Source organism: Cavia porcellus, unplaced genomic scaffold (genome assembly GCF_034190915.1).
Source record: "Cavia porcellus strain 051 isolate PalLab524CR breed Dunkin Hartley unplaced genomic scaffold, mCavPor4.1 scaffold_16, whole genome shotgun sequence".
Classification (NCBI taxonomy): Eukaryota; Metazoa; Chordata; class Mammalia; order Rodentia; family Caviidae; genus Cavia; species Cavia porcellus.
This window is the reverse complement of record NW_026947499.1, coordinates 22,199,690-22,224,419: the sequence shown is the minus strand read 5'-3', so window position 1 is coordinate 22,224,419 and position 24,730 is coordinate 22,199,690. Positions and strand designations below refer to the sequence as shown.

The window sequence follows — 24,730 nt, the reverse complement described above, 5'->3', positions numbered from 1 at the left end:
GTACTCTTCTGTTACTGGTGACAATCTGTATTGTTCCCATGTTTTTCTGTTTGAATACATTTTCCTGAATGTATAATGTGTCTATATAAATTACTAAAATGGAGTTGTTGGTTTGTTAAGCATGAGAATTTATGGCTGGGGATTTAGCTCAGAGGCATAAGTGTCTGCCTGGTAAGTGCAAGGTTGTGAGTTTGATCTCTGTTACCACACACACACACACACACACACACACACACACACACACGAGAGTTTAACAATGGTCAGTGCCCAATTGCTCTCTTGCAATTTATAAAATTTTGCGTTCCCTAACAACTATGGACTGTGGAAATTTCTCCACGTTCTCATAACAGGTCATTATTCAGGTCGAATATGCTAGCTAATGTGAAAAATTAAACATGAATGCCATTGTCATAATTTCACTTTTCTTTTCGGTATTTTTTCTCTCATGTAGCCTATGCTGGCCTTGAACTCTGGGGTTCTCCTGCTTCAGCCTCTCAAGCATTGACTGAAATTATAGGTGTGCAACACCATGTTCAGCCGTTTTTCCTTTTCTTGCTGCATGTTGCTGTGCATTTCTTAAAATGTCTGTGCCAATGTTCACATTGTGCATGAAATTTAAACTATCTCCAAATTGGCTCAGTGAGGTGTTTCCAGTCTTTTAAGTAAAACTAAGTACTCTCACACTGCTATTTTTAAATAGTGGTGTAGATGGTTCTGCCAAGTGCATTGTGAAAATATATTTTAAGTCTCTTTTCACAATCTCTTACTTCTCAATTTCCTGGTGCTTCACCTATAACATGTGCAAAATTGTTAAGTCTAGTGACTGAATGATAGCCTTAGGGTGCTTCTGGCTCTAGTGGTGTAATGAGACCATTAATCTGAGAGTTGTATACTTGTTTCAGCCTTAGATAGCAAAGAACTCCTACTTTTGAATGAGCATGTAGTCATATGTCACTCACATGAATATCAGGAATTGGTTTTGTTAGAAGTGAAATTCCTACGATGATCACTGTGGACACACCAAAGAGAATGATGGCAAAATACATGTAGTGCACTCCACAGATAATCTCAGGACAGTCACTGGCAGCCAAACAAGTTCCTGTTCCATAGGCAAATTCTGTAATCATACGAATAGGCCCAGCACAATTCCAAACGTTAGACCCTAGAAGGTTCCCTGAAAAGAAAATAATAGCAAAATAATTTTAAAAGAAAAGATGAGGCTATTATTTGAATAAATCATAATTACTATCCTCCTCACTTTTTCAACTGAAGGAACAATAAATGGTTAACATGAACACACATTTTTTAAAGCAAGAAAATTTGCAGATGTGTCTGTGTCTTCATGGGTTTTTGACTTCTGTAGTTCTGAAGTATCATTGTGCTTTTTGATAATCTTATACATTTTTAATTAAAAATAAGAATTGTGTACATTTTTAGGAATTGTTAGATTATATCTTAATGTATATATTATGAATCATGAAATTAATTTCACAAACTCATCACCTCATATTTTCATACTCCATCTGTTGTCTACTCTGATCAAAGCTGAAATTTTTCTTGACCTTTAATGAAGTATGACATATTATACAATTTTCAATGGGTAAATTTCAGCTAACATTAGGAAGTTTGAGAGCTCTATAAAGTTCTTGACAATGGAAATCATTTAGGGTCTCTGAGATGTTGATGGTGGTGGGAAAATTTCGCCCTTTGTTCTGTTCTTCACATGATATATTTTAGTATATGTGCTGCTGAATGAGCAGTCCACATGCTCTATTTTAGGAAAACAGTTTACTATGGACACTAGGAATATGCCCTTTGGGTGGAGGATGATTAAGTCTGAATCCCTAAAACCCACTTAATATGTATGACATTGCAAGTATGTAGATATTAGGCTCTTTGCACTTGTTCCTCTCTGAAAATTATAGTAATAAGTCTAACAGAAATAGTTAAGCAATTAAATGAAAATAGCTCACCAGAATCAATTATTGTCTTACATCAAATAACAACATATTTGAATACTTATTAATGTGGTAAGTTTTCTTTAAAACATTTTACGCATTCATCTAATTTGATCCTCCCAACAGTGTATTAAACTAGCAGTATCATTATTTTGATACAACAGTGTCACTTAATTTACTTAAGGTCACAATAATCTAACATTAAAGAGACCTTATTGAATCCTGAGGCTATGTCCCACCCACTTATTTTCCTCACCACCGTGCCTTGAGGGTCTGAAACAATTGGTAGGAAACATAAGAGCTGCGGACGAGTATGAATTATAAATTTACATATTTTAAAGTGTAAAACACACATTTTTAAGGATCAGGAGCTGTGGCTCACCACAACTGAATTTGAAATGGGTCTTGAATTGTATCCACAGTTAGAAAGAAAGCTTTTTTCTACTGGCCTCAAATTATCTTCCTTCCATAGCTCCCAAGAGGCTAGGACTATAAGCAGGAGCCATCATGCTCAGCTGAAGGAATTATTGCCCTGTCTTAGTAGAGAACTATTTCTTTTCACTCTGGTGGGGAACAGTTTTTCCAGTTTTCACTTACCTGTTCATTGACTCTCTTATAGAAGATGGCCAGTATGAAGACGCTGCAACTGGGAGCCCAATGTAGCTAGAAACTGAATTCATATAATGGAACAGTTGTCCATTTTGAGACGCTTGCATTAATGGGACCCACAGAATATTGATGATAAGTAGCAGGATGGTAAACAGTCTGTAGGAAAGCAAAATGATTTAAATGTTAAACAAAAGCATTATAAGCATCTCCATTGTGCTTAAGTTTTAAACCCATTTTTGAGCTCTTTCACTGGTTTTCCAAACAAAATCAACCTCCTTGACCTTTTGTGATTCCATACTATGTCTAATGATTATCTGTTAATAAAATTTAAATAGTTTGTTGCTCATAATTGGTGAGAATATATTCATTTCTGAGATTAAAGACCATTCATAAAACATTTGAAATGTCATCAGTTGATTAATAATTCTCACATGCAATTATTAAACCAGTTAGAAATACATATCACACTTTCTATTTCTGTTCTTTCATAGCTTAAGGGAAACTAAGCCTGTTTGCATAGATTAGAATTAAAATAGCTTGTAATCCTAATGGCCAAACGCACTGGCAAGAAATGCTATTTTATACATTATACTACTCAAGTATTCTAGAATGTAGAAAGATTTGGTTAACATATTGGTGAATGGTAAAAAGCTGTTAGATATTCTTAAAATCCTAGGATCTTATTACTAGTTTCCATGGGTCAGCCTTATTCTTTGTTGTCAACAAATCCATGCACTTTTCTCTGACTTCAATAGATGATGGCAAACAGGAAGACAGCTACAAATGTTGGCCTACAGTAGGTAGAAGGTGATCACAGATAATGAACCAGCTGTCCATTCTGAAACACCTAGGAAAATGGAAATCACAGAATTGACAAGTAGCAGACTGACAGGTAGCACAGTAGAAAATAAAGTTATTTAAATATGTAACAAAGATATAGGCTCAGAAATGCCTTTGATGCCAGAGGAATGGATCATTTAGGGTTCTTTCACCAGAGAATCATGAGGCTCCCTCACACTCCCTTCAGAATTCTGCTTAAATTCCATTTGCTCAGAAGTATTCCTTGAGACTTTGGTTAAATTGTCACCATCTTTTCATACTGCTTTGATTTTCTAGAAATTTTGATCAGCTGATGGATTGTACATTTAATTGTCCATTTTCCTCACAAAGGCATAAGTTCTGGGAAGCAGGAATTTTAAAAGATACTGCTTTTTCATATTCATGTTCTGAAGAACTGTAGGCATTAGATAAAACAGGAAAAGAAAATCTTGGTGCCCAAGATCACATAGCTCTTAGTGGGAGTCCTGTATCTTGGAACTCATGAGTTCTAGTCCAGCATCTTCTCGCCCACAGAAACAAATGCTTTACTGTTTTTCCCTCTCTTCCTGCATTCTAGGGACAGTTTTTCAGAGTACATAAATCTGGGCTGGAGGTTATTTTCTTTCAGGGCTTGGAATACTTTGCTCCAAGCTCTTCTTGATTTGATTATCTGTGTCAAGAAGTTTGTCATGATTTTGAAGGGGCTTCCTTTATTGGTAATCTGTTTCTTGTCTCTAACAGCTTTTAATATTCTTTTCTTATATTGAATTTCTGGGATCTTGATTATTATATGCCTGGATGTAGTTCTGTTTTGGTTGTAGGTGGCTGGAGTTCTGTATGCCTCATACATCTGAATATCATTTCCTTTTCCTATGCTTGGAAAATTTTTCTTAATTATTTCTGTGAATAGCCTTTGTAGTTCCTTTGTTTGTACCACTGCTTCTTCATTCACATTATTTATTCTTAAGTTCTAGATCCTCTTGTCTTCTTCTAGCCTTTGATTTGTTACTGCTTGTTTCCTTGTTATTTTAAAGAAATTTTTCCTTTCATGATTCCACATTGCGAATCTGTCCTCCAGTTTGGGTAATCTATCCTTAGTTTCTTCAAGCAGTTTTGTCAGCTTTCAATGGAGTTTTAAATTTCCTAGTAATATATTTAACCATTGTTACCTTGTTTTGAAATTTTGCTTTTTTTGTCTTTAAAATTAAAAAGGCTGTGGATATACAGATTATATTTAAAAAATCATGAAGGGAAACTGAGACTATGTTTTACAAGGTTTTTGGTTGTTTCCTTCCATCTCACTGCCATCAACTTTCCCAGGCTGCTCAGAGGTCCCCTTAGTGGAACTGGTGCCTGCCCTGAGTCTGTCCATTTGCATCATGGGCCAGTCCTGTGTGAATGTAGTTATGGATAAACTCCTCTGTTGCAGTACATAATGCAGACATGTTTATAGCAGCAGAATTCATAATAGCTAAATATTGGAAGAAGCCTACATGTCCATCAAAAGATGATAGAGGTAAGTAAACACAGTGTTTCCACACAATGGAATACCACTCTGCCATAAACAATAAACTTAAGGCACTTGTAGGAAAATGGATGCACCTTAAGACCATAATGTTAAATGAAATAAATATTTTCTAATGATACTTCCCCCACATAGAACTCTATGTTAAAGCCAAAGGCTGGGGAGCTAGAGCTCATGTTTGTCTCTACTCTTCCTTGGTGGAAATCAGGGTTCTCTCACTGTCCAGCTATCAGGAGCTCTTTTTCTGATGCCTGCTTATGCACCTTGGTGTAGATGTCTATGGTGAAGAGGGTGCTGGTGCTGTTGAACAAGAAGGACAGGGAGCTTATTAAGAAGGCCAACATGACTGACAGCATCAGGCCTCGAAGTCCTAGGGCCAGGAGAGCATTCAAATACTAGTTAGAAACTGGGTGCCATATTCTACAAGTGCTTTGCTAACATGGAAAACATTCATAAGTAAGCATATTATATGAAACTTTGATTAGCTAGCATCATTATTATGGACATATATCAGCATGTGGTATTTTCTGTATATTTCCTGGTGATTCAAGAATAATCAAATAAATTTAGTTCTAAATATTAACCTAGATGTCATCTACTGGAAAGTTATTTTGGAAGAGAGAAAATAATCCAGTCTCATTTCTTTTTGGAAACTCTGGGCTTCCTAAAGACTGAGAGAGCTGAAGAGGCCTAGTAGATGGCACTGCTGATGAGCTCTTGGACCAATATTTGGGTTTTGAAGCATTACTGGAACTTCACACTTCAGTACTTTCTGTTCATTACTAATGATTTTTAGGCTCCTTGTGCAGGATAGGATGGGGTGCATGTGAGGCCATGTTTTTGGGTCATGTTCCTTGCATCCTGAAAATGTCCAGGGAAGAGAGATGTCACAGAACTGTTACCTAACTTTGATGGGCATATGGTGCAAAATCACCTGCTCATGTTTGTTTCATGTCCTGTTTTGTTTTAGTTCACCACAATAATAATGACATTCTGAAATCCTTATCATTTACTTATTTCATAGATGTGACTTATTTTCTCTCTGGTAAAAGTGTAATATGCATTTCAAAGTATATAAGAATTTGTGCTTGTTTCATTGAACTAACCACCAAAGCAGTGTCTGCAAAATACACTTAATAAGTAGATATAAATTAAGTAGATTGAAATATGTTGTTTGGGTATCATTGGCCTAAAAATGCAAAATAAATAATCAACTTCTAGTTCTCTGAGATTATACATTTATGGCTATATAATTCTTTTATTGACAAATAGGCCATTAAAATATTTTTGACTGAGTTAATTGACAGGAATTCTGAACCTGGAGAAGTAAAGATGCTTCTAACACAAACTTCTCATATTTTTACTCTCCAGGACCACCATATTGCTGACAGCCTGAGGGAAGTGCTTAAGAAATGTTCAATTACTAGAATTAAATTAATGGAAGGAAGAATTATCGAGGATTATTTCATATTCCTCTTCTTAGCCCACCTATCTGCCCAGGCTTCAAGGCTGAGCATAAATATTTCTTACCAGCAGGCATCAGTTCCAGTACCAGTACAGGGTAGGCATAATTAGTGCAGCCAATTTCAGTGCCATAGAGTTTCATACATTCAGAAGGTACAACACAGGCCACTATATCTAAGGAGAGATACAGGGGTGAATTCAGTGAGCAGGGCTCAGTCAGGCATAATCCACAAACGTTAGAGAAGGAGACAAGATGGGGGTGGGGAGGAAAATCATTTGCCTGAAAATTGAATGTTTGTCTTTGAATTCAATACTATAGATTTGGTCACCTTTTTGCCCGAAACAGAACCTCCACTGTGTCTTATCCCTGTAGTTCTCTTAGCTATTGGCTATGGGGGAAGAGCTGCCCTTGGTCTGCAGGGCCAGCGAATCAGAGCAAAGAGAGTTTATCCCATCCTTCAGAAAGACAACAGAGAACAAGTTCTTTCAGAAGCAGCGAATTCTTGAAAGAAACAACACTACTCAGGGAACTAGGTCCTCAAACTGCTCACATTTATCCAGTGCTGTGCATTTACATCTAAGAAATGTCATTTCTGGTGGTCAATTGGGTGACTGCCCCTGAATGGAGTGACAGTTGCACAATATCTTGAAGGATTTTTTTGCTTACATCAAAAATTGGTAAATAGTTACCTATAGTAACACTTCAGTGACTTTTTTTTTGAAAAATTCTTTTGTTCTCTTTTAAATCTTGCCCACAAAAAATGTCTTTTTGGTTATTGTTAAGATAATGTTTTGTAATATTATTTCTACATGTAACATTATAATTTCTGCATTTCTCATGTTTTTGCATCTGGTGTGCAGTTTCCCATAAGGGGAGTAATTAAATTCGTGCAATTATTTGGCTGTTCCCTGCCTTTATTTACCCCTATATTCTTTACTGCAATGCTACAATAAGAAGGGATGTCAGTTATTTGATTTCAGTATTTAAGTAAAGCGAAATAATCCCTTGCTGAGAAAATATAGTGAATGCAACACTGTTTGATGGACTCTCTCTATAGAAATAAACCCTCTTTTGGCTTTTGTAGTAAAGTTTATAATATAATAAAGTGGTGAAGTTAATTTTGGTAAATTGTTACATGCATTACCATATCTTGATCTTTTGTAAATCCTCATCTTCTCTTTTTCCTTCCCATGCCCTCTGATCTTCATCTTCAATAGTCTACATCCCAGTTTCCTCGCATGTCTTTTATTATCTATCTATGTATTTATTTTTGTCTTTTTGAGACAGGGTCTCACTATGAAGTTTAGGTTGGGCTTGGGCTCTCTTTGTAGCCCAGGCTTGTCTCAAACTGGCAAAGATCCTCCTACCTTGGCTTCCTGAGAGCTGAAATTCCAGGCGTGCCCGACCACACTGGCTTAGTTGGTTTTTCATGTAAGAGAAAGTATATATAATTTCCTGAATATGATGATCTCTAGTGCTACCCATTTTCCTGAAAATGACATGATTTCATTTACCTTTATGGCTGAATAATATTCTGTTGTGGGTATATTGCTTCACCTATTAATATATTTATTGACACTAAGGCTATTTCCATAGGTTAGCATAGTATGCATAGTGTCACTATAAATATGGATATGCATGTGCCACTATAGCATCCTGTTTTGGGGGGATGTATGCAGGAGGGGTATATCTGGATCAAGTGTCATTTCAATGTTTAGTTTTTCATGACCTCTCCATATTTATTTCAATAGTGGTTGAAATCAATTCCTTCCGACACAGTTAAGAAGGATCATTTTCTCCTACATCCTTGCCAGCATCTATTCTGTTTTATATGCTTGATAATAGTCACTGACTGGTATGAGATGGAATCACAATGTAATCTAGGTAATAGATTACATTATCCTGTAATAGATAAAAATGTTTTCTCAGATACTTATTTGTGACTTGCACTTTCTTTTTTGAAAAGTATCTATTTAGCCCACTTTTTTATTGGGCTAGTGCTGTGGTATGAATTTTGGATTTGTTTAAATAGTCTATATATTAATCCTCTGAAGATTAGTTAGCAACGTTTTCCCTAATAGTGCATTCCCTACTTATTCTGTTGATTTGCAAATGCTTTTTATTTTGATGTAATCTCACTTGTTGATTTGTATATTAATTTTTGTCTTTTAGGAGTCCTATTCAGGGATTCATTGCTGCTACTTTTGCAAAGTATTTTCTCTATATTATCTTCCAGGAGCTTCTGTTTTGTAAGTAGGTCTTTGATCATTATGACAATTTTAGTACTGGGTCAGAGATAGGAATCTAGTTTCAGCCTTGTGTATGTGGGAACCCACTTTCCCTGGCACTATTTGTTAAAAAGACTCTCTTTTCTCCAGTGTGTGATCTTGGCCTCTTAGTAAAAAGTAAGATGTATTTATTTTTGTGTTTTCTGTTGTATTCCATTGGTGTGCATGTCTTTCTTTTTCTGTATCAGTTCCATGTTTGTTCTTGTTACTATGGCTTTGCAGTGTAGCTTGAAGTCTAATACTGTGATCCCTCTGGGATTCTCCTTTTGCTCAGTATTGCTTTGTCTATTATGGGTCTTTTAGAGCTTTTTATGAATTGTAAGATTGTTTTTTCTATTTCTGTGCAGTATGACATTGGTATTTTAATCAGGATTGCATTGATTCTATAAATCTTTTTTTGGCAATACTGCCATTTTTACATTGATTTTCTGATCCATGAACAAGTGATGTCTTTCCTTTTTTAAGTGTCTTTTCAATTTCTTTCTTCAGTGTTCTATAGTTTAGTTTCCATTGTAGAGGTTTCTCACTTCCTTTGTTAGGCAGATTACTTTGAATTTAATTGTTTTGAAATTACTGTGAATACAATCGACTTCTTGATTTCTTTCTCATTAATTCATTGTTAGTATATAGGATTCTCTTGTTATTTTGTGTTTTTTTTTTGTCTTGTCACTTCACTGGCTTTGTTTTTCAGATTTATAAAACTTCTGGTGTATTTTTGAGGTCTTCTATAGAAATGCTGATATAATCTGCAAATAGGATAATTTGACTTCTTTTTATAATTGTATTTTTTTCTTCATTTTGCATGATTTCTCTAGGTTTCAATTATTATATTAAACAGAAGCAGTGAAAGTGTACACACTTGTTTTATTCCTTCTCTCACTGAATGTATAGGTGTTTATGTGTCCTTTTATGTCAAGTAGGGTTTGTTTATATAGTTGAGTGTGCCAGCAATCAGTGTATCTATATTTATAATTATTAACTATTCTTGGTGAATTGGTCCATTTACCAATATATAGTGAGTGTCTTTTTTCTAAGTTTGACTCGAAGTCAACTTTGTCTAATAGGATTACGTTGTCTGCTTTTAGGCTGTAACAAGTTAAAGTAAGATTTTTCATTCTTTTGTTTTCATTCTTTTGTCTCTGTTGATTTTGCAGCGGAGCTGTGTTTCCATTAGGGAATGTAGAAATAGCGTCTCTGTGAGAAAATTTCCTTACTCTTCTCTGGATGTTAGGCTTAGCTCCTAGCACTGTTTTGGGAGGGCCAAGTAAAGCAGTAATATAAACACTTGAGAAGCTAACAATGTATTATTGGGTAATTGAAGATTTGTTTAAATAAGTCTTTATCATTTTGCTATCCTATGAAAATTCAGGGAGAGAATAAAGTAACTTAGAGAAAATTCAATACTAATTATAGTCAGAGTAATATTAATGGGAGAAAGAGAGAAGACAAAAATATGAAGACAAGAAAAAAAGAAAAGGAGAGGAGAGCAGAGAGACAGAAGTTGTGTTAAGGACATAGTGAAAGTAAAGAAGAAAGTGTAAATGGGAGTTGAGATAAGAGGTCAGTATTCTATTACTGAACTGACAAATTTTGATATCCTAAAGAAGCAACATTTGGTGTAGAAGTATATGATTACACAGCATAAAGTGTTATGTAGCTAAACAGAAAGTTAATACACACATATATGCTTTACATAAAAAGAAATAACAATAAACCATAAAAAAGAAGAGAAGAATAAGTAAAAAGAATAAAAGAATACAGCTATCCTGCTCTGTTGGCTAGGATGAATATTTCAGAGTATGATGTCAATGCTGCTGTAGTTAGAATACTATGTTTTGGGGACCTCTAGTGTTCTCAGGAACCATGGCATGCCGCTTGAGCCATTCTCTGGTGGTCTCAGTCAGCCTTCCAGCGTTCATATCTGTCTCTGTCTCTGAAGCAGACACAGCACTACTCACAGGTGTGTCTCAGCCACAGTACCCAAGCTGCACACCTGTCATGGTGTATGTAGCAAGATCCACCCTATTTTTCTCTCTTGGACTTTCAGCTCCCAGCTGTGTTGCAGTGCTCCCCATCTCCCTCAGACCCATAAAGCTGTGGTTGGAAAAGGGACAGCTCCAGCTAATACCTGTCTGGCAGTCTTTTGTTCTCCCAATACTCATGGATCCTGGTAGCTACAATATTCTGCATTTTTTTTTTTTAGGTTGTACTTCCCAACTTGTATGGTACTGATGAAATAAGACTCTTACCGTCCCCAGTGTTCACCATTTTTAACTTTATCTCAGTCTGTCAAGTCTCTCTCTGGCACATGATCCCATCAGTGGCTTGAGCCAAGGAGACAAAAGCCTGAGCTTGGCCCTTCCAGGCCAGCAGTAATCACTTTCAGCTCCACTGCAGTTCTCCTGTTTCTCTGTGACTCAGGATTCTCAGAGTGCTCAGGATCAGGGAGATCTTACCATATGTGAAGATCTCAGTGTCTGAATCTCTACTTCTCAGTGGGTAAACTTCCAAGTTCAGTGGCCCTGAGGTTGGTGGCAGCTAGGTTAAGTGCCACATTACTTCTTCCTCTGGAGAGCTTTGAGCATTTCACACAAAAAAAATTCAGTGTTTAAAATGTGCACTAAAAGTGGCATTGTGGTTGAGAAGTAGCTTTGTTTTGTATTCTGTCTACCTGTATTTCTGTTTCACTGCTTTACTATCTTGTTTAGTTTTTATTCCCATAATTAGCCTTGCTATCGTCCTGTGCAGCCACCTACTTCCTAATGCAGATATCAGAGCGATCTGTGACTGCTTCTTTCTCGAGACAAAGGTGGTGATGGAAATATTAGAAAGTATATTTTAAAGGGAAAATTTCAATAGTAGTAATTACTGTCATCGGACTTTCTTTTTTTAAGATTTTATTTAAAGAAAGACTCAACAGAACAGAAAATGGGTAGAAATAATACATACGATCAGAGAAAAAATAAACAGTAAGAAATCACTAGTTAATGTTTACATACTGTCCTTTTACAAATAGTTGTTCAAGATACAAAAGTGGAACGTAGAAAGTGGGAATTCAAACAGCGAGGCTGCAAACAGTTCTGTTCAACTATCCAACAAAAACTTAGAAATATGGTTATCAATCCTATACACTTAAACATACATGCAGTTATCCATATCTTCAATTATGTTGAGACTGGACAAACCCAAGCAAGCTAATATCACTCTGAATAAAGAATAATACGATTGCTGGGTTTCACATTATGACACTCCAGGATCAGCACTTGGTACCTCAGTGTTTCTTTTTTCTTCAAAGTATGTGTTCATTTCATCATGTGTCATAAGATCTGTTCTCACAAACTGTTTACAGATGCTACACATGCATGAGTCTTAACATGTATTTCTATCTTTTGTATATTAGAGGGAGAAACAAAACAAAGCAAAACAAAACAAAACATATTCCTATAAACACATGAAATGAAAAAGACATATAAGACCGTTGTACAAAGAGTTCTACCATAGTTCCTGTGTTGTCTCTTGTTATCTTCAATAGAATTGGTTATATCATCAGACATAGTATAATTGAATATATCAGTACATAACAGTATTAATAAAAACACAACTTTGTATATAGTATAGGACTTCAAAAGCAGGCAGTTACCAAACCAGAATGTGTATCATAGTCTTGTTATCTTCAGTGTAGTTGCCTATACTCTCAGACTTGATACTGGCAATCGTATCAGTTTTGAATAAAATCTGTCAATACCAAACAGCACTCAAACAAACCAGATTTAACTAAGATCAGTCATGGTAAAACAGTATAAGTCATACAGAGCTTCAGATTAAGATAATAGGAAATTAAAGATGATTACTGTGCTATATCCTGATGCTTTTGGGATAGCTGTCTGTGTCCTCAAATCTAATGCAAGTAGACAAAGTGGGAGAGAAGAGAATCTATAAAATAGAATAAAATCTATCTTAGCAAAGTGGTGTGAGTAATATGTGTTTTAAATCCTGATACACTATTAACAATACCTTCTGCCATCATTTTTAAGAATCTCCCTCCCCTTTTACTTCCCCAGGACACACTGCATTTTTGGGTTTGACCAAGACCCTTGGTTTTAAATTGAGGAGGGGCAACCTGCTATTTATGTAAGTGGTTCTCTAATTGTATTTTTTTACCTAGTAAAGCCTGTGTTTCTAATCTATCCACAAATACTGGCCTAGTTGCCCCTATTACTCTTTGGTTCTCTGTTACATAGAGCATTATTTTATCATATTTGATTTTCAGTCCATGTACACTTTTCATGTTAATTACATTTCCTATAAATAGCATCTTGGTGGACCCTGCCTCCTGATCTATTCCATGTGTAGTTCTTTTTTTTTTGTTTTAAATTAGTGTATCAAGGCCATCTGTATTAGAGATTATAACCAACCTTCTCTGCTTTATTTCTGTTATGCTCTTTTCTTTGCTGTCAGTTGTCTGCTTGTCTTATGCATTCTGTTTTCTGCTCCATTCATTGAGGCCTGTCTGCCACTGTTCCTGGAATCCTAGTACTTTTCTCTCTCTCTAGAAGGCCATGCATTATTCTGTGAGTTGGATTGGTGGTTGCGAATTTTCCAAGTTCTTCTTTGTCTTAGAAGCATCTTGTTTCTCCATTAATTTCTAGAGACAGTTTATCAGGGTATGTCAATCTGGGTTGGAGGTTATTTTCTTTCAGGGCTTGGAATATTTCACTCCAGGCTCTTCTTGACTTGATGGTTTGTGTCGAGAAGTCTGCCGTTATTCTGATGAGCCTTCCTTTATAGGTTATCTGTTTCTTGTCTCTAACAGCTTTTAATATTCTGTTCTTATATTAAATTTCTGGGATCTTGATTATTATATGTCTGGGTGTAGTTCTGTTTTGGTTGTAGATGGCTGGAGTTCTGTATGCCTCATACATCTGAATACCATTTCCTTTTCCTATGTGTGGAAAGTTTTCCTTAACTATTTCTGTGAATAGACTTTGTAGTTCTTTTGTTTGTACCCCTGTTTCTTCATTCACATTCTTTATTCTCAAGTTCTAGATCCTCTTGTCATCTTCTAGCCTTTGTATTGTTACTGCTTGTTTCCTTGTTATTTTAACAAAGTTTTCCTCTTTATAATTCCACATTGCAAAACTGTCCTCCAGTTTTTTAAAAAATTTTATTTAAGAGGAAAAAGAGAAAAACACAAAATAAAACAAAGTGGTGTAAGGGTACACATAATACAGAACTACAAAAAAAAAAAAAACCAAAACAGTAAGAAATCACCTGTTAATAGATTACATATTATCATCTTGGAAATAGTTGCTCAAATCACAGTATCAAAGAATACAAAGTGGACATTCAAACAGAGAGACTGCAAACAGCTGTGTTCAATGATCCAAAAACATTAATATAGTCAGCTATTTAACACCCCTAAACACACTTGCTGTTATATCCGTTAGAGCTCTTTTTCCCCCTCTCTTTTTTACAACAAACTTTACACATTTTGGATTTTATTACTCCTTAGTTCTTATTACTTTTTGGGGGGGGGAGAGAATAAAGTCAAATATGGCAAAACAAAGCTGTCAGTCAAAACCAAGGATAGACATAGCACATGATGTAGAACAGAGTACAAGGTTATCAACAATGGTTATCAACGTTGTCTCTTGTTTCCTTAAAAAGAATTGTCTATCTCATTAGATATTATAAAGCTGTACAAAACAGTAGAGAACAAGACCAATAAAACTTAGGCATTGTAAACATTACAGGACTTCCAAAGGAGACAATAGTCAAACCAGAAAGGGCATCTTAGTGAATCTTATTGCCTTCAAAGTAGTTGCCTATACCCTCAAACTTGATACTATCGCACAGAATGGAACAGAGTCTAATCAGTCAAAACAAGATCGTGGGAGTATTACAGGACTTCAAAACAAGTTAATAGGAAATCAAAAAGAGTTACTATTATATATCCTAATTTTTAAAATTTTTCCCCTTAATTAAAACAAACATAAGAAATAACTAAATATTTTTTTTAAAGAATAAGGGAGAGATTGAGTTAAAACAGGACATAACAATATAACAATAGAGGTCAAAGCATGACTGTTTCAGCAACCTTGTGCTTCACCACCAAATAACCCGACTTAATAGTAGTTACCATAGTGTCTGTCTTTTTCCTTGAAATATTTGGATAAAACTTCATATACTATAGCTTCAAATATTTCCATATCAAGAAGCCCAGAATAAAGCCTTTCTAATTAATAAGTGAAAATTTTATAAGGCTTCAAGGCCACATAATGGGGAATCATGATTACCACATATTTTTATATATTTGAATCATTACTTACATTAGGGAAACTATTCAGTATTCATACATGTGAGATTGATTTATTTCACTTATGAGTATGGTCTCAAGCTGTGCCCATTTATTGATAAATATCTCAATGTGATCCTTCTTTATAGCTGAATAATACTCCATTGTAAGAAATACCACAACTTTTTTATCCATTCCTCAGTTGATGGACAATTGTGTTGTTTCCAAGATCTGGCGATTACAAATTGTGCTGCTATAAACATAGGTGCACATATATCACTGTGGTATGATGCTTTCAGTTCTTCTTGGAATATTTCTAGAAGTGAAATAGCTGGAATAAATGGTATTTCCAATCCCAACTTTTTGAGAAATCTCCAGACAGACCTCCACAAAGGCTGTACCAGTCTACACTCCCACCAACAGTGCAGGAGAGTTCCTTTTTCCCCACAGCCTCTCCAGCATTTGTTGTTGGTTTTCTTGATCCTGGCCATTCTTTCAGGAGTGAGATGGTATCTCAGTGTGGTTTTAATTTGCATTTCTCTAATGACCAATGATGATGAGCATTTTTTCATGTATTTATTTGCCATTTGCATTTCTTCATCTGAGAATTGCGTATTCATCTCAGATGCCCATTTTTGGATTGGATCTTTGAATTTTGGAGATCTGAGTTTCTTTAATTCTTTATATGTTTTAGACAAGAGTCCCTTGTCTGAGAGAAAGTTCACTAAAATCTTTTCCCAGTTTGTGGGTTTTCTTTTCACTATGCTGGAGATTTCTTTTGACATGCAGAAACTTTTTAATAAGAAGTGGTCCCAGTTATTGATTCTGGGAAGTATTTCCCATGCGGTTTGAGTCCCGTTCATGAATTCTCTACCTACTCCTATGTCTCCAAGGTTTCTACCCAATTTGTCTTCCAATAGATTTAGTGTTTCTGTTTTAATATTCAGATCTTTGACCCATTTAGATTTTAATTTAGTACATGGTGATAGACATGGGTCTAGCTTTAGTTTTCGGCAAATGGAGAGCCAGTTTTTCCAGCACCATTTATTAAAGAGACTGTCGTTCTTCCCGTGAACCTGCTTGGCTCCTTTATCAAAGATAAGGTGGTTGAGTGTGTTTGTAGTTGTGGTTGTATCTTCTAATCTACTCCATTGATCTTCAGCTCTGTTTTGATTCCAATACCATGTTGATTTTACTACTGTTGCTCTGTAGTATAACTTCAAGTCAGGGATTGTGATGCCTCCTGCTTTGTCTTTGCTGCTTAGAATTGCCTTTGTGATTCTAAGTCTCTTCTGGTTCCAGATGAAATTTAGGAGTGATTTCTCTAGATCTATAAGGTATGTTGATGGTATTTCTATTGGGATTGCATTGAATCTGTATAAGAGTTTTGGGAGAATGGCCATCTTCACAATGTTTGTTCTTCCTATGCATGAGCAAGGGATGTCTTTCCATTTTCTGAGATCATCTTCAATTTCCTTTTTCAGTGTATTATAATTTTCACTGTATAAGTCTTTCACTTCTTTCATAAGAGTAATTCCTAAATATTTCATTTTTTTGCTTGCTAATGTGAATAGTCCAGTTTCTCTTATTTCCCTCTCTGTGATTTTGTTGTTCGTGTATAGGAATGCTATTGATTTCTGAGTATTGATTTTGTATCCAGCCACATTACTGAATTTATTTATTGTATCTAAGAGTCTTTCAATGGAGTTTAGGGGGTCTTCTATGTAGAGTATCATGTCATCTGCAAACAATGATAATTTAACTTCTTCTTTTCCTATCTTTACCGCTTTTATTTCTCTTTCTTGCCTAATTGCTCTGGCTAGTACTTCCAGTACTATATTAAATAGGAGTGGTGATAAAGGACACCCTTGGCTTGTGCCTGATTTTAAAGTAAAGGCTTTCAATTTTTGGCCATTTAGTATGATGCTGGCTGTTGGTTTGTCATAAATGGCCTTTATTATATTGAGGTAAAGACCATCTATTCCAATTTTCTGTAAAGTTTTTATCATGAATAAATGTTGGACCTTATTGAAGGCTTTTTCTGCATCTATAGAAATGATCATGTGATTCTTATTTTTGGCTTTATTGATATGGTGGATTACATTTATTGATTTGCGTATGTTGAACCATCCTTGCATTCCTGGGATGAATCCCACTTGGTCATGGTGTATAATCTTCTTGATGATTTGCTGGATCCTATTTGCCAATATTTTATTGAGGATTTTTGCATCTGTGTTCATTAGGGAGATCGGTCTATAGTTCTCTTTTTTAGTTGGGTCTTTCTCAGGTTTTGGTATTAGAGTAATATGTGCTTCCAGGAATGACTTAGGAAGGATTGCTTCCCTTTCAATTTCATTGAATAGTTTGAGGAGTGTCGGCATTAGGTCTTCTTTGTATTTCTTGTAGGATTCTGCAGTGAATCCATCTGGGCCTGGGCTCTTCTTGGTGGGTAAGGACTTAATTACATTTTCAATTTCATTAACAGATGTTGGGTTATTCAACAGTTTTACATCCTCTTGATCTAGCTTTGGCACTTCATATGCTTCTAAGAATCTGTCTATTTCTTCTGTGTTATCAAACTTTTGAGAGTAGAGGTTTTCGAAATAGGTGTTGATGATCTTCTGTATTTCTATTGGGTCTGTAGTGATTTCACCTTTTTCATTTCTTATTGCATGAATTTGAGCTTTTTCTTCCCTTTTTTAAATAAGGTTGGCTAGGGGCTTATCGATTTTATTTATTCTTTCAAAGAACTAACTCTTTGATTCGTTGATTCTTTGGATTGTTTTCTTAGTCTCTATTGCATTGATTTCTGCTCTGATTTTTATAATTTCCTCTCTTCTTTTGGCTTTGAGCTTGACTTGCTCTTCTTTTTCTAGCTGTTTGAGGTGTAGCATCAAGTTATTTATTTGTATTCGTTCTGTTTTCCTGATGTGGGAATTCAGTGCAATAAGTTTTCCTCTCAGGACGGCTTTCATTGCATCCCACAGATTCCGGTAAGTTGTATCTGCATCTTCATTTTCTTTTAGGTATTGTTTAATTTCTTCTGTGACCCACTGATTACTCAAGAGTGTGTTATTCAGTTTCCATGTGTTTGCGGGATTTTTGCAGTATCTTTTATCATTAATTTCTAATTTCAGAGCGCTATGATCTGATAACATGCAAGGGATGATTTCAGCTCTTTTGCATTTGTTTAAATATGTTCTGTGAGCTAATACATGGTCTATTTTATAAAATGATCCATGTACTGCTGAGAAGAATGTGTATTCTGATGTTGTTGGGTGGAACATTCTGTATATGTCTATCAAACCCATTTGTTCACAGGTATGATTCAGTTCTGTTATTTCTTTGCTCATTTTCTGTCTGGTTGATCTGTCCCTTGGTGTCAATGGCGTATTAAGGTCTCCTGTTACAATTGTGTTACTGATAATTTGAGTTTTCATTTCTGTTAATAATTGTTTTATATAACTGGGTTCTCTGGAGTTTGGTGCGTATATATTTAAGATAGTTATCTCTTCCTCTTGGAGTTTTCCCCTTAGGAGTATGTAGTGACCTTCTTTGTCCTTTATTGTCATTGTTCGTTTAAAGTTCACGTTGTCTGCAAACAGAATGGCTACTCCTGCCTTTTTTTGGATTCCTGCTGAATGAAGAATTGTTTTCCATCCTTTGACTTTCAGTCTGTGAGTATCCTCCTGGGTTAGCTGGGTTTCCTGTAAACAGCATATGGTTGGATTTTGTTTCTTGATCCATTCTGCTAGTCTGTTTCTTTTGATTGGTGCATTGAGACCATTTACATTAATGGTTATTACTGTTAAATGCTGGTTAATTGTAGGAATCTTATCTCTCTGCTGCTGCATCTTTATCTTTCTGTTCTGTTTAATTATTTGCTTTGCTTAGTGGTTTTTTCCTTTGTGTATCTAAACTGTCTTTCAATATTTTTTGCAGGGTTGGTTTGGTGTTCATGAAGTTCTTCAGCTGTTCTTTGTCATGGAAGTATCGTATTTCACCATCTATTTTGAATGATAGTTTTTCAGGATATATCAGTCTAGGTTGGAAATCATTTTGCTTTAGGATCTGGAATACTTCACTCCATGCTCTTCTTGACTTTATTGTTTGTGATGAGAAGTCTGCTGTGATTCTGATAGGTTTTCCTTTATAAGTAATCTGTCTTTTCTCTCTGACAGCTTTTAATAATCTATTCTTGTGTTGGATTTCTGGGATGGTGATTATTATATGTCTGGGTGTAGTTTTATTTTGGTTATGACTGTTTGGAGTTCTATATGCTTCACTGATCCTGATGTCAGTTTCTGATCTCATGCTTGGGAAATTTTCAGCTATTACTTCTCTAAATATCCTCTTGATATCCTTTATGTTGTCTCCTTCTTTTTCATTAATCCCTATCATTCTTATGTTATTCTTCTTTGCATCGTCTTGCAGTTGTTGAATTGTTGTTTCCTGATTCCTTGTTATTTTTAAAAGATCTTTCCTTTCCTGTTCACTAGCTGCAATCCTGTCTTCAAGGTCTGAAATTCTATCTTCACTTTCATTAAGGCGGTTTTTACAACTTTCAGTGGAGTTTTTAATTTACTGTATATCTCTGTGCATCTGCATTATGTATTCTGTTTGTTTCTTATATTGCTCGTCTAGGGATTCTATCTTTTTGTTTAGTTCCTCCAATTTTTTATCTGTGGTTTCTTTACATCTATTTAGAATCTCTTTCATTTCTTTTATCATTTCTTCTTTTATCTGGGAGATTATTTCGAGTTTGAATTTCTTTAAAGCTTCCTGGAGTTGCTTGTCAATTTCAGTATCTATTGTGTCCAATATATGAGGTGGATGGGATATATTTTCTTCTAAATACATTCCTCCTAGGATTTCTTGAGATGGGCTGGAGGTTTGAGGTTGTAATTTGGTCTTTCGTTTTGTCATTTTCCTATATTTCTGTGTTTCAAGTGTTATTTGATAGCTTCCTCAGGATCTGTTCAATATCCCCTTCTGTGTTTGCAGCTACTGAGACTCTGGCACCATGCTACCCCAAGCCATTGGGCCTGCAGAACCAATGGCCCTCCTCTGCCTGCTCAGAACTCCGCAGTTCCAGACAAGCTGGGCCTCAGGGACACTGTGCGCCCACCTGCCCCTTGGAAGCTCCACAGCTCTTTAATCGCAGCTGGGTTAGGGTACTCACCACAGGCCATGGTGCCTCAGGAGCCTGTGATCCCTCCCTGCTTGCAGAGATATCCACAGTCCTCCAGACACACAGAGAGGCCCATACACGCACCCTAGATCTGCCCAGCTCCTCCTCTGCACACCGATGGCTAGGCATGGCAGCAAACAGGCTGGGCTAGGTGGGGGGAGGATAGTGTGGGCCGGCTCACCCGTCGAGAGCTCAGCAGTTCTCCAAGTGCAACCGGGATGGGGAGGCGGATGTAGAGACCTCAAACCCACCTCTCCCCTTCAGTGCACCTGGAAACCTGGAGGGACCCAAACAGTGTGGGCCGAGATATCCACAGTCCTCCTGACACACGGAGAGGCGGATGCAGGCACCTCAGAACCACCCAGCTCCTCCTCTGTACACCGATGGCTAGGCGTGGCAGCATAACAGGCTGGGCTCAGGGGATAGTGTGGGCCCGCCCACCCGTCGGAAGCTCAGCAGACCTCCAAGTGCAGCCGGGATGGGGAGGCGGATGTAGTGGCCTCTAACCCACTGCTCCACTTCACTGCACCTGGAAGCCTGGGGGGTCTGGAACAGTCTGAGATTTGGGCAGAGTGTGCTGAGCACTCACCACAGGCCAAGGTGCCTCAGGAACCTGCGATCCCTCCCTTCTTGCAGAGATATTCACAGTCCTCCAGACAAAGGAAGGGGCTGATGCAGGCACTCCAGATCCGCCCAGCTCCTCCTCTGCCTATCTTCCAGTTTGGATCATCTATCCTTAGTTTCTTTTAAGCAGATTTGCCATCTTTTCGTAGAGATTTTAATTGTCTGGTAATCTCTTTGAATCTGCTTCATGTGTTCTATATTTTGTTTATATTCTTCACCAAATGATTCTCTCCTTTTTTGAGTTCTTCCCTTCTTCTGTCTGTGTCTTCTTGAGGGGTGCTTAGCATCTTTTTTTATTAATCTATTTATATCTTGCTTTCTTTGGCTAAATATTTCACTTTTGAACTCATCTATGAGGTCCTGAACATATCTTTTTATGTCCACTGGTGCCATGTCCTATATTGCATGTTTGCTGTTCTCATTCTCTTTTTATTTACCTGTCCCGGGTCAATGTTGTGAGGGTTGGGACTTTTTGTTGTTGCTTCCTCTTCCCATCTTTTTTGTTTCTTTTAGGAGGCCCCAGTTTCTTACTTTGTTGGTTATAATTCTTCTGAAGCACGCTGGCTAGAGGACCCTTCCCACTGCAGTGTGCTAGTGAGTTGCAAACAGGTAGCATAGGCTGACCCCTCCCCTCTGGATCAGTCAAGTTACTGAGGCCTGCACTGTATTACTCTGCATCACCTCCCCTCTGGGTTAGTCAAACTTCTGAAGCTTCACTGCATTAGTGTGCACCACTGCCATAGGGAATTGAGTTCGGATAACCTATTGGGTCTCAGCCAGGTCATGTGACCCAGGCCTAGCTCACTCCACCAATCCCATTCAGAAGGGAACAACTGACTGAAGTCACTGCTGCCCCTTGTACTTGCCAGTCCTGCCTGGTCCCAGAATATCATCTGCCAGAGCCCCCCTTTCCATGGAGTGGCTCCACTCCCATCACTCACTACAGGTTGATGCAGGCTCCCCACCAGCTCAGCTCTCTGTTTGGCTGGCCAACCCCCCGACCTCAGTGTGACTGTGCCTCCAGTGATGGGACCTTGGATGGCTCAGGAAGCACCGAACCATTAGCTGTTCCAATAATAGCACCAGGACTGTACGTTTGATTGGTTCTTCTCACCTTAATTTCTTCTTGGGATGAGAGCATTCATCTCCCTCTGTTTGGCCCACACTGTATTATGTTGAATTCTAAGTGACTATCTCAGGGAACCTCTGTAGCCCAGCTGCTATCTATCTGCTATGTTTGATCCTCCCAACCTGTCATCTGACTTTCAATGTAGTTTCCCATCAGCCTGCTTTGAAACATTTAATTGATTCAGTCTATAGTTGTCTCCAAGCAACTGAGTAACTTAGCTTGCTATTACTCTGATCAAATACCTGACATAAACAGTTTAAAAGAATAATTATTTTAGCTCATGGCTTCAGTTTCTTATCTGATAGCTCCATTGCTTTAGGCCTGAAGTGAGGCAGAAACAGCATGGCAGAAGTATGTGGAAAGAGAAAGCTGCTTCTCTTGGGGAAACCAGAAAGCAGAGCTGGGTCTTGAAAGAGCCAGAAAGGAAAAGGCAGGTGACAGAATATCAAACACGTACTCTTCTAAAGCATGTACCCAGTGGCCTACTTACTCCAAAGAGACCCCAACTCATAATAACCTAATAGGTAAGAATTTATCAATTTATCAATAAAGTTTATCAGTGCAGTTAAGATCCAATCATCAGCTCTATGCTCTACCTCAACATTGCTGTACTGAAGATCAAACTCCCAGCACATAAATCTTTGGGAAACACTTCATATTTAAATAATGACATGGACCAAAAGTTTACAGTGCATCTCAGACTTTTATCAAACATGTCTGCAAACTCAATCACATTAGCTCAGGAAGCTCATATTTGTCTATTTCAAACTCAATTGCCAGTGACCTCCTACCATATTTTCTAGACTACATTAAAATAAAGCTGGGACTCACTGTCTCAAATGCCTTTGTCATTTTACTCAGAAGTAATTTTCTGTAAATAATGTGATTCAAAAGTCTTCCTACAGGCAAGTACAGAGTTCAGAAGTGTAGATTACTGTAAGTTATGGACTGGTACAGGTACTGGAGTAACTGTTATGGTCAAATCTGCAGAAACACTGACAGATCATAAAAACACCCCAGCTCTTGAGAGCCTGACTAAACCCTTCTGTTTTACCCACTGTGGAACCTTTTCAGCTTTCTACTTGGAGTTCTCAGTCATTGCCACAATGTGTAACATAATTAGTCCTGTACCTACTTTGTCTTTCAAATAATACACTCTATCTCTTATCTCTTTCCCCAGCTCTTATTTACTGATAACCCCCAATACTGGAATGTAGTACACCATCTTTTAAAGGTGTGGACCCCCAGGAAAACTCAGAATATATAAAAGTTAATATGTACCTCTTAGAAATGACTTCAGATTCCTAGAAAAGTGATACTTGAGCTTAAAGAATTAACTCTTCTGACCAACAGATATGACAGGTAAATCTCTCTGGGGCATCTTAAGAGATAAACTGTAAGAGGGTAAAGTAAACACATGACTCATAAAATATAGAAATAGCATATAGAAAATACTTTATTAGTATATTGCAAGGAGAACAATAAAATGTTTAAATAGTATTTTAAACCCAAATATCGAGTTCAGTCATCCAAGTACTGTAATCCTTTTTCTAGTTTTCCTCACAATCCAAAAGGTTATATTTGTAATCCCATTGAGACGTCATTGGAATCCTAGCAAGAGAATCCCAATCTACCACCACCAATGCGACCCACAGTGAGAGTAAAAACACCAAGACATATTCCAAGATAAGGGCAGTCAAGGGGTCCTAAATCCAGTCCTTGTGAGGACATGCGGACAAGGGCCTTGATCCTACACTTCTCCTAGAATTTATTACCTTGTGAAGAAGGGGGGTGGCTCAGGGGTGAGTGACAGTGAGGATGGTGGGGAATTATGTGAGTAACTTGAACTAGCTGGTCAGATGCAAGATGGGCATCTCTGTAAATTATAGAGATAAAGATATGCAGAAGGATCAATTTACATAATCCAATTAGGGTAGCAGTGAAATTGTTTTAGGGCTATTGCTTTGGTTTCTGATATGCAAACTCTTGTGCCCTGGGGAGTCATAGCCTCTTATCTTGAGGCTTTACCCAGTTGACATTCCAGGAGCTATGTGCTCTAACACAACACATGCTCAGTCCTGTACTGTGGAGAACACTATGAGAGGAAACAGGTCTGTCTGATGGCTATAGATTTTGCATATTAGCACCTTAGTGAGCTTTATTTGCAATGCTCAGAGCCAATTGAAGTGAGAAGGAAATACCCTAGCCAGCCTTTTACATATCATTATAAGGAAATGAGTCTCCAAGTATTCAAAGTCACAGCAATTGTTTTGGATTCAAAGGGAGTTACTGGAGTTGTCTCCCACAAATTAGATTTCCATTTATTTCAAAATTAAATTCATAGCCCAGGTAGGAAAAGATCTCTTGATAGAGATTTTCTTTTTTTGGTGGAGGGATAAGTTGGCCAATGTCCTACATCTTAATAAAATCAGAAATTTTATAATCATCTTGATCCTGATCTATGAGTAATTTACGTCAGAAATACCACCTCAGTCCTGATCAATGAACTGTCAAGGGAGCCATGGACAGACTCATCCCTAAAGGAGTCTGAGTAGAACAAAAACCTGCCCTGAGGCAATGGGAAGGCCACACAAGAACTCCCTAAACTAGTCTTGAGGCAGGGGAGTGGGTAGGCTGAATTTTCTCTGACAGACTCTGGCCCCCATTTTACAAAATGGTGTACTTGGACTTGTACACCAGGAGGCACTTGAGGCCCTTTCCTGAGGAGGACAGAGGTGTTTGGAGCTGGCATGAGCCACGTGGCCTGTTTGGGACACTTCTTAAGGATCACAACTATGACCTCCCAGATCATGAAGCCCTTTGTCAT

At 37.3% G+C, this 24,730-nt stretch overlaps 1 pseudogene; it reads right to left on the bottom strand.

Annotated features, from left to right (window-relative positions):
- Positions 1-944: 944 nt before the first annotated feature.
- On the bottom strand, positions 945-24,730 carry LOC134470817 (solute carrier family 5 member 4-like; annotated as a pseudogene).